The sequence below is a fragment of the Ptychodera flava genome, chromosome 14, assembly GCF_041260155.1.
Source record: "Ptychodera flava strain L36383 chromosome 14, AS_Pfla_20210202, whole genome shotgun sequence".
In the NCBI taxonomy this organism is placed as follows: Eukaryota; Metazoa; Hemichordata; class Enteropneusta; family Ptychoderidae; genus Ptychodera; species Ptychodera flava.
The window spans coordinates 30,799,633-30,809,691 of record NC_091941.1 but is presented as its reverse complement, the minus strand read 5'-3'; the positions used below and the strand labels follow the sequence as shown (position 1 = coordinate 30,809,691).

The following is a 10,059-nucleotide window of genomic DNA, read 5'->3' as shown; positions in this document are numbered from 1 at the left end:
TGGTCCGAGCGTCACCTGGTCCGAGCGTCACCTGGTCCGAGCGGAGGACGAAGACCGTTGCAACCTCTCTGACCCTATAAATTTGCGACACTCACATCTATATTTAAAGCCCCAATAGCTGCAAATATGTAATAAACCGATCTCAAAATATCCTGTTTTCCAATAGTTTTCTTTGAATAAGACCCATTAAAGACTGAAAAAGTGTACAACACTGTCATAAGTGTAGAAAATGGCATGTAAATTCAAACGTTTTGACATAATTTTAGATTTCCCGCCATTATTTAACCTCAAAACACGTAGGCATGGTCCAAATCAGTGAGCAGTGATACTTCTTTACATGCCCTTCAGTGAGCACATTTACACGAACCAACTTTGGTTTGAAAATAAAATCATGAAAATAATGCATAAAATTCGCAGCTGTCGGGGCTATAAGGATATCATTTGAAATCTGTAACTCGGTTCTGGAAAATGTACTCTTCAGACATTTATCATATCTCTATCGCTTGCCGCAACTGATGGGTTGGGAATATCCAGGGGATAATCGTGCTGATACCTCCGGTAGTGGGTATGGTGCAGAATTATAGAGAACTGTCAGTCTGATTATCTGTTCGTGACATATGACATTGATATACTCACCAATGTCAGAATCGTGGAGAAGTGGTCCGTACTGAGCAGTGTTGGGGTTTCCCCTGTCAGCCTTACAACACTCTGACGCCATTTTGGCTATCTAATCTAAAATTGACCTTGGGCGAGGGACTAGATTACCAGTATTCCTTGACAGAAAGCAAAATATGTAGTTCAGTGGCTTCATCTTCATCAATCAGGGCCTATTTTGCCTCTGATATCATCCATCTATCTCTCTCACCATCTCAGGTCGTGGACTTCACTCAATGATGATCCTGTCTCCTCTATTATTTTGATTCGTATTTTCCCGAGCGGATCATTTGATTTTCGGGGGCATTGTTCTGTAAAGGGTTTGGCAGGTCGGGCCACATATGCGCCATACGAACCATTAGTCATATATGCGGTACAAACTCTTGCAATTATCTCCCACAGACCATCCAACTGACTGCTGTCTCGGCTTGCATTGAAGCAACTGTGCTAGTGACGCACGACGGTAGCACGTGAAAGGTTTCCCTTTTTTATTTTGTGGATGTCCATTGGTTCAGATAGACTGCACACAACAATTTATCCAAAATTTTATTTCCCGTTGCTGCGGGCAAATGATTCCGACTGCAGGATTCAAAATTATCAAATCTTTTCTTATGTCGAAATTTCCTCGTGCATGGCAAAAATTCATAAGGCACGCCCATGCAACTGCTAGCAGGCACACTCAAGAAGGCTTAAAAACCACGTGAAACATTCCCCCGCGCCAATTTGAAATCTTTTTGGCCCCAAGCTATCTAATCATGAAAGGTTACCATTCCATTTCGTGGAGGGGATGCATGAAAAACTACTTGTACACGGACAAAAATTTAACGTCTAATTGTTTGACGAACCGCCAAAAGTGAATTCGGATGAAGCCGATCCGAGTAGAGCTGATTTCGTATTAGGTGAGCAAATGTCTCATCGTCGTCTAATTTCAAAAGTTCTATCCCTGTTCTGTGCTAACACAGTCAGTAGATTACAGAATTATATATTACTATTATGGTATCATTATGAGAAATATGACATAGACCAGTAATAAAGTGTTCTTGTGGATTTCCACTTACCCGCTCACGGGTCACATAATCGGTCATAGAAATTGGATAAAGGGTGGTTGAAACTTTTGTTTACAAATTTCACCCTTTTTCTATTAATTACTATTTCTCCACTGTCATGTATAATTGCACGATTTCATTACCGACTGTCAATTATGATTTTCAACAAGTCGCTAACAAGAATTTGATCACATTTGGTAATAACTGCTTATATTGGATGCTAACGTGATAAATGACAGGGCGAACTTTGATGCGCTCCAAAAAACTTGTCACATTGGATGTGAATTTTTCCAGAATACTTGAAAGTGTTTGTTCTAAACATGCTCCATTTGTTACCCCGTCACATAAAAAGAACACCAACAAAGATGAGCCCTGGATCACCCAAGGTTTAAAAAAGTCCATCGGGACAAAATATAAGCTATACCATAAACTTGTCAAAAGTAATTTCAATTTAGCAGTCAGGGCAAAATTTAACTCTTACAGGAACATTTTGAACACCCTCCTTAGGAAACCAAAGAAACTTTACTACAGTAATAAATTCAGTGAATGCCAGACAGATTCTGCCAAGACATGGAAAGTGATTAATGATATCTTGGGTAAAACAAAGAAAACAAGCACTAAACTTCCCAACAAAATAATTATTGGTAATAGTAGCACAGCCATAAATACTGTTGCAGAACCATCTTCCATCGTTGAGAATTTTAACGACTTCTTTTGTAATATTGGTAAAACACTAGCAGAAAATATAGAATCAGGAATTAGTCACAAGAAGTACATTACTCTCTCTCAGCCAACAAATATTTTTCTTTATCCTGTTGTAGAGCAAGATGTTGTTAAAGAATTATTGTCACTTAACGAATCTAATTCAACTGGTCATGATAATATTCCAGCTCGTTTGCTAGTTGATGGGGCTCACATTATTGTCAAACCATTGTGTCACATATCTTTCCAACATGGTTTTTTTTTCCCGATCCTCTTAAAATTGCGAAGATCACTCCAATTTTCAAAAAAGGCTCCCCCTACTACCTCAGTAACTATCTCCCAATTTCCATCCTACCCCAACTAAGTAAAATCTTTGAACGCATAATTTGTAAACAGCTTGTTGCCTTCTTAATAAACATCCTCTGAGCTACCCTCAAAAGTATGGCTTCAGAAAAACCTATAGTACAAAATGGCTCTTATTAATCTTATTGATGAAGGTTGACGAGGGAAATGTTCTCCTGGGGATCTGTCTTGATTTGACTAAAGCCTTTGATACCATCGACCATAGTATTCTATTGGATAAATTGCAATGTTATGGAGTTAGAGGTATATCCCTTTGAAGTGGTACGGCTTGAAAGCTGTCTGACTTCAAGGAAACAATGTTTGTACAGGAAATTATACTTCAACACTCAAATCCATAACACATGGAGTACCTCAAGGTTCAATCCTAGGTCCCATTCCTTTTCTAATTTACATCAACGACTTACCTTAATGCTCTCATTACTTTTCATCAAAACTTTTTGCTGACGACTCTAACTTTTTTCATGCTTTCCCAGACAATAAAGTAGGTATAACTGAAGCAAATGATGAGTTCTCACATGTTGTAAAATGGTGTGAAGCCAACAAACTTACAGTTAATCAGGATAAAACAAACTATTTTCTCATTCCTCCTCATCAACGTCACTTTAGTAAAACTGGTTTTATTGACATTCACTCATGTAAGATCAGAGAGGAAGATAATGTACCTTACCTTGGAGTTCATATAGACCATCACCTTTCCTGGAAATCACACATTAAGAAAGTTTGCAACCAGATTAGTCCTAAAATTGGTCTCTTTTCTAAACTCAGGCATTTTGTCCCAAGACATATTCTTATACGCTTGTACAACTCCCTTATCCTACCACATATTTCTTACTGTCTCGAGGTTTGGGGTAGTACTTACCCTTCCACACTTCTTCCTGTTCATAAGCTATTAAAAAAACTTGTTAGAATCATCACGTTCAATCCCCCGCAAGCCTCAAGTGCACCCCTTTTCAGAGAATTAAATATGTTGAACATTTATGAACAATTTTGTTTCTAGACAGGAATTTTTATTCATGATCTTTTGTATGGCAGACTCCCCCCACAATTTCTCAGACTACTTTTCCTACATCAGTCATCAGTATTATACCAGATCTGTAGCCAGTTCCCACTTAATTGTTCCAAAAGGAACACTGCGTCTAGGTCAGTTTACATTTATTTACCACGGAGCCAAATTTTGGAACAGTTTACCAGCTACTATAAAAAACATAAACAATAGACACCAGTTTAAACAAGCTCTTAAATCTTGGATTTTAAACCACGACTAGTTGAATGTCTTCTTCTCATTTTACCCTCCGTCCTCGTATAATTTAGTTTTTTTGTATATTTAATTCTCAGTTACCACCCACCAGGAGCTAGACACTCATTAGCTTTGCATTAGCTATTTTCTAGCTCCTATTCACATTCAAGTAGTCTGATATCAGTCTGAGATGGACGGAATGTATGCCTTTGTTCTGCAAATCTTGTTTTTTCCCGAACGTCCATACTTATACATACGAACACGATAATCTGACAATGTCATTTGCACAGTCTGATCTCCTTTCTGTCTCACAGATAAAATAATTCATTCAATTACAAATAACAAAAGCAACTCTTGGAGTGATCATACGAGCTACAATTAACATATCGTATTTACATTTTTAAAAAGTGACACGTTATAAAACCATCATGTCTGGTGTTTCTCAATGTTCCTAAATTACTTAAACTTTTTTTAGGGGGGATAATGCTATATCAAAAACCAGATATGAACTGAATATGCTCACGTGTTTTACAACAGGTTCATTAATAGTAGTACGCTTCACAGAACAATAAGATATATGTTATCACTATATGTAGCAGGTTTTTTTTAAACTTCGCACAGTACTCTCAGAGTTTAATCACTAATTACAAAACTTTATTTAATATGCGAATGAGCTGTCAATTAACTTGAAACTGCTCAATGCTTTATGGGACAATTAGATATCCATCAGATCAACATTTGTAGCAAGTTTTATTTAATTTAATGCTGTAATTTTAGAGTAATGTCACTTATTACAAAGTTCATTAAATATGCAAATAAACCCTACATTAACTTGACACTGTTCAATGATTCATAGCACAATTAAATATTTATCAAGTCAATATCTGTAGCACGTTTCACCAAATTTTAGTGCCGAATTTCAGAGTTATATACCTAATTACAAAGTTTATTAGATATGCAAATGAACCCTTATTAACTTTATACTACCAAATGCTTTACAACACAGTTAGATATCTGTCGTATCAGTGTGTGCAGCAGTGTTCATCACATTTGATGCAGTTATTTCGGAGTTATATGACTAATTATAAGACTTCATGGAATATGCAAATGAGCTAATTATTAACTTGACACTGCTCAATGCTTCTCAGTACAATTGGATATTTATCAGATCAACATCTGTAGCAAGTTTCATCAAATTTAATGCTTTAGTTTTGGAGTAAAATCACTAATTACAAAGTTCATTAAATATGCAAATGAACCCTTAATTAACTTCACACAACTAAACGCTCTACACCACAATTAGATATCTGGCGGATCAGTATCTGCAGCAGATTTCAGCGACATTTGGTGCAGTTATTTTGGAGTTATATCACTAATTACTAAACTTCATAAAATATGCAAATGACCTATTTGTTAACTTGACACTGCCAAATGCTTCTCAGTACAATTAGATATTTATCAAAACATATCTGTACCCAATTTCACTGACTTGGGTGCTGTAATTTCCGAGTTATATACCTAATTACAAAGTTCATTAATATGCAAAAGAACCCTTAATTAATTTCACACTACTAAATGCTTTACACTACAGTTAGATATAGTCGGATCAGTATCTGCAGCAGATTTCATCACATTTGGTGAAGTTATATCAGAGTTATATGACTAATTACAAACCTTCATAAAATATGCAAATGAGCTATTTATTAACTTGACACTGCCTTATGCTTCTAAGTATAATTAGATATATATTAGATCAATATTTGTTGCAAGAATCATCAAGTTTGGTGCAGGAATTTCAGAGTTATCTCACTAATAACAAAAGTTCATTTAATATGCAAATGAGAAGATAATTGACATGACACTCACAGTTTCATCATAATGTTCTTAGATTGTCATCTGTGAAAAGTTTCATGAAATTTTGTGCAGTATTTCTTGATATATGCCTACACTGTCATTACCGTCTCCATAGGGAAACCATTGTATGGAAAAAAACGATATTGCATAACTTCATTAATATGCAAGCCACACTGACCAAAATCTAATCAGTTCTTGCAAGTAGCACATGGTACCTGTGCACCAAATCTGACTTGAATTCGTTCAGGCGTTTTTGAGTTATCGTGTAAACAGACAGACAGACACACACACACACACACACACTAACACACACACACACACACACACGGACAGACAGACAGACATCGCTATGACAATAGCCCACGTGTTTACACACGTGAGCTAATAACTTGAATTAAAGGGATATATTGGTCGGAACTGCGCTCAAAGGTCGTATGGGACCCATACGACCCATGGCAACAATGTATCCAAGGCACAATGGTGATTAACGACAGTTAAAACATGTCTGTCATAATCTACATCGTATAATTTAAATGTTGCAGCTCTGAAGATGAGGTGCATCTCTTGATATCGTACACGAAATACATTGTTTGTAAACAAGAAACTCGCACAGGCGCAGTTCCGACGACTATATCCCTTTAACCTGTGGTGTTTTAATTGTCAATGTCGCACTTGATGCTCCGTCGATATGCAGTCAGCGATCGCAACCGGATGTGTTAACCTGTATGCAAGATATGAACAAGTCTTGGGGGGAACGAAATACCTTTGTGACGACGCTATAAAACATGTTCAAGCGAGATGGAAAACCATTCAACCGAACTCATTCAGATAAGTCCCTCAGGTTTCAATAAACTGACTACAAATACCTTTGATTAAAGTTGCGCAAGTATTGGGAAAACCCTGAAAAAAATCTGCTATTCATTCGGAAGACTTGCATGTCCACTTAACATTTTCTTTAACCTTTGATTCTGTGAATATGGTGCAGTTACCCTTGCATGATATAGTACATTGTATTTGGGCAGAGTGCCATTGATTTGCCCTATATTCAAGAGGTACGGACAGGGAGAGGATCGTAAGAACTCAAATCAACTACAGTAGTTTCTTACTGTTTGTCTTTTCGTAATTTTATACGTCGGCTGTGCCAGCAATTGTCTGTAAACGGGTCGGAGCAGCTAAATCAGAACGCACGTAAGAATTCTGAGAATTGTCCGTTTTTGTAAAAATCCTTGGCTTCTGGAAGCATTCTGAATAACCATAGTATCGGCACTGCATTGCATGTTCAGTCACGGCACGAAGAGCAGTTAAAAAACTAAACATGAAAGCCGACGGGAGCACATTATCAGTGTGACAAGTTCCATTGAAGTACGAAAGCTCTTTTTTCAGGTTATCCTGAAACATTTATTTACTACTAATCCTTTGGCAAGCATTACACTGAGTGGTCGACAGACTTCGTACAAGTTGGGGCCTTTGCTCTGACAGATACGGAAGATAAAGATCGAAATCAATAGCACTTTCCTTCGTGATGTTTACAAATACATACATATATATACATTTATATATACTTTATATATTATTATTATATTATATTATATATTATATTATATCATATATACTTTATATACTATATATGTATATATGCTATATATACTAAATATCATAAATTACTTTATACTTGAAATACTTTGTGTTATCACACACACACACACACACACACACACACACACACACACACAATATATATATATATATATATATATATATATATATAACAAAAATTACTTCAAGTACAAAGTAATAATATCTGTTACTTAAGTTTCATGCATCCTGCAATCTTCTGTCTGAAGATTGCAGGATGCATGAAACTTAAGTAACAAATATTATTACTTTGTACTTGAAGTAATTTGTGTTATTATTTTATAACGCTCTGCTTTTCTCATCGAGCACTGTAATTTCCCACGAGGACATCTGTATACTTCGATATATATATATATATATATATATATATATATATATATATATATATATATATATACACCACACACACACACACCACACACACACACACACACACACACACACACACACACATATATATATATATATATATATATATATATATATATATATATATATATATATATATAATACACACACCACACACACACACACACACACACACACACACACATACATAACAGGCATTTTTAAAATCGTGTTTTCGCTACCGAGAGACGTTCACGTACAGAGATGTCCTTCGGCATACCAAAGACTGTCCGTAGAGATCTGATGGATCGGTAATTACAAGATTTCCGCAAGTCAACTTGACATTCTCTTGAAGAGGGGCTGCCTAGATGACTTTAGGTAAATGCCAATGCAGGACGGACTGTTGGCGACCATGAACCCTGTAGGTCAGGACCTGAGTATTAAAAGAAGGGATACACAGTGTCTGCCGGCAGCGTTTCGTTAATTGCAAAATAATTCATGCGTTAATATGTTCTTGAGGTGACCATGACAAGTCATGTTACCGCCATGTAAGCATGTCTTCGGTGGACCGCTCAGATACATGACATTCACTGCAGCATCAGTGGCACGATTCGCATGCGCCCTCACACGACCATTTGCAGTGTGAATATGTCTCCCTATACACTCCCTGGTAAGATACACATACTGTGTAATAAAGCCCTGTACGAAACGGATTAACGACACTGAGGCCAGAGAAAAACTCGCATCTTGTGAGCTCATATCTTGTAAGCTTTGCCGGGACACAATGATATGGGATACCTTTGAGATCTTAACACCCGCCCGACTTTGTATTATTTTGAACAAAATATGGCGATGGAAGTGTTCTGGAATGTTCAAGACGTGAATACTTCTGTGGTTCATTGGATATTAAGACAACATCTTTTAAGTCGAAGAATGGCGGTTTCGGACGGATAGTGAGAACAGAAACACGAGCAAGGACACTTTGACTCATACTCCTAGTTTGTGAGGATTTGAGCACCTTGGACAAGACACGGTTCCCTCCATCCAAATAACAGTGGCACTTCATCCGCTTCCTTCATATCAATAGTCGGTCATAATTTTTGACCTTTCACATATACCATTATGATAATATCCTCTCACTATTGAGTGATTTCTTAGTCATGCATGACGAGCATATCAATTGTACAAACACCAAAATAGAAAACAGCCATCTCTCGATTTGCCTTCCTTAAAGCTCCAATAGTTGTAACAGTTCACGTACTTTCTATCTTTTCAATATTTTAAATAGCTTACAGTTTCTTTTGCTACTTTCGAAAAATAATATCGAAATGCCTTGTCTTTAACGTATAGAACCCAATCTGTGAGCATGTGCCTTCACCGTCCAGTCAACAACTGAAATTTTAAATGTGCGGACTAAAACTCATTTGTCAACAGTGACATCGCTTATTGTATACTATGCAATGTGCTATGTTTGCAAGGTTGATTTTTCCTATTTCACCGTACCTTATATTCTCAAAAGTTAAAAATACTGCCCCTAAATGAAACCTTGAACTAATTAGAATATTTCATGGTCATATAGCCTAATTAAGGATTTTTACAAAAACAAACCTTGACATCGTACCCTCGGACTGTCTTCATGATGAAAATTGGGTAAAGCGGGTATTTGGTTTTGACAATAGGTTTTCTGTAATGCTATTACACTGCAATTTAACTGAATCAATCTGTTGATTCGGTGTATGGTTTGCAATGTGGACTACTTGCTTGGATTCGTTATCGGTTGATACAGAATTCATGATGGGTTTGATATAGGAGTCAATATACAGATAATGGGTTTGATACAGGAGTCGATATGTTGATATGGGTTTGATGCGGGATTAGCCATATATTCACACAGTATTCACTGGTGGGTTTACCAAAGGTTTGAATAAAAGAATCGAGGTGGATATGATTCAGGGTTCAGGCGACAACCTCAACAACTGAGAGCTGTCAAACTCTGATGTAGTTCTGCCTCAAAATTAGTGTCCTCTCATTCTTCCCTTTCTACACCCAATGTTCTCATGGCTTGCTCTGATATTGATCGGAAAAGTTAACAGAAATTTCAAAATGCCGACAAGAAGTGAACCGGTGATCTCCAGCAAGTTTTTTTTTTCTTTTTTTTTGGGTGAACCGGTGATCTCCAGCAAGTTTTTTTTTTTTTTTTTTTTTTTTTTTTTGGGGGGG

The 10,059-nt window shown here is 36.7% G+C and overlaps 1 protein-coding gene across 1 annotated transcript in view; it reads right to left on the bottom strand.

Annotated features, from left to right (window-relative positions):
• The window catches only part of LOC139150144 (small ribosomal subunit protein uS12m-like), a 629,842-nt gene that overhangs the window by 176,290 nt on the left and 443,493 nt on the right, over positions 1-10,059 (bottom strand). The gene's annotated exons all lie outside the window — the stretch shown is intronic.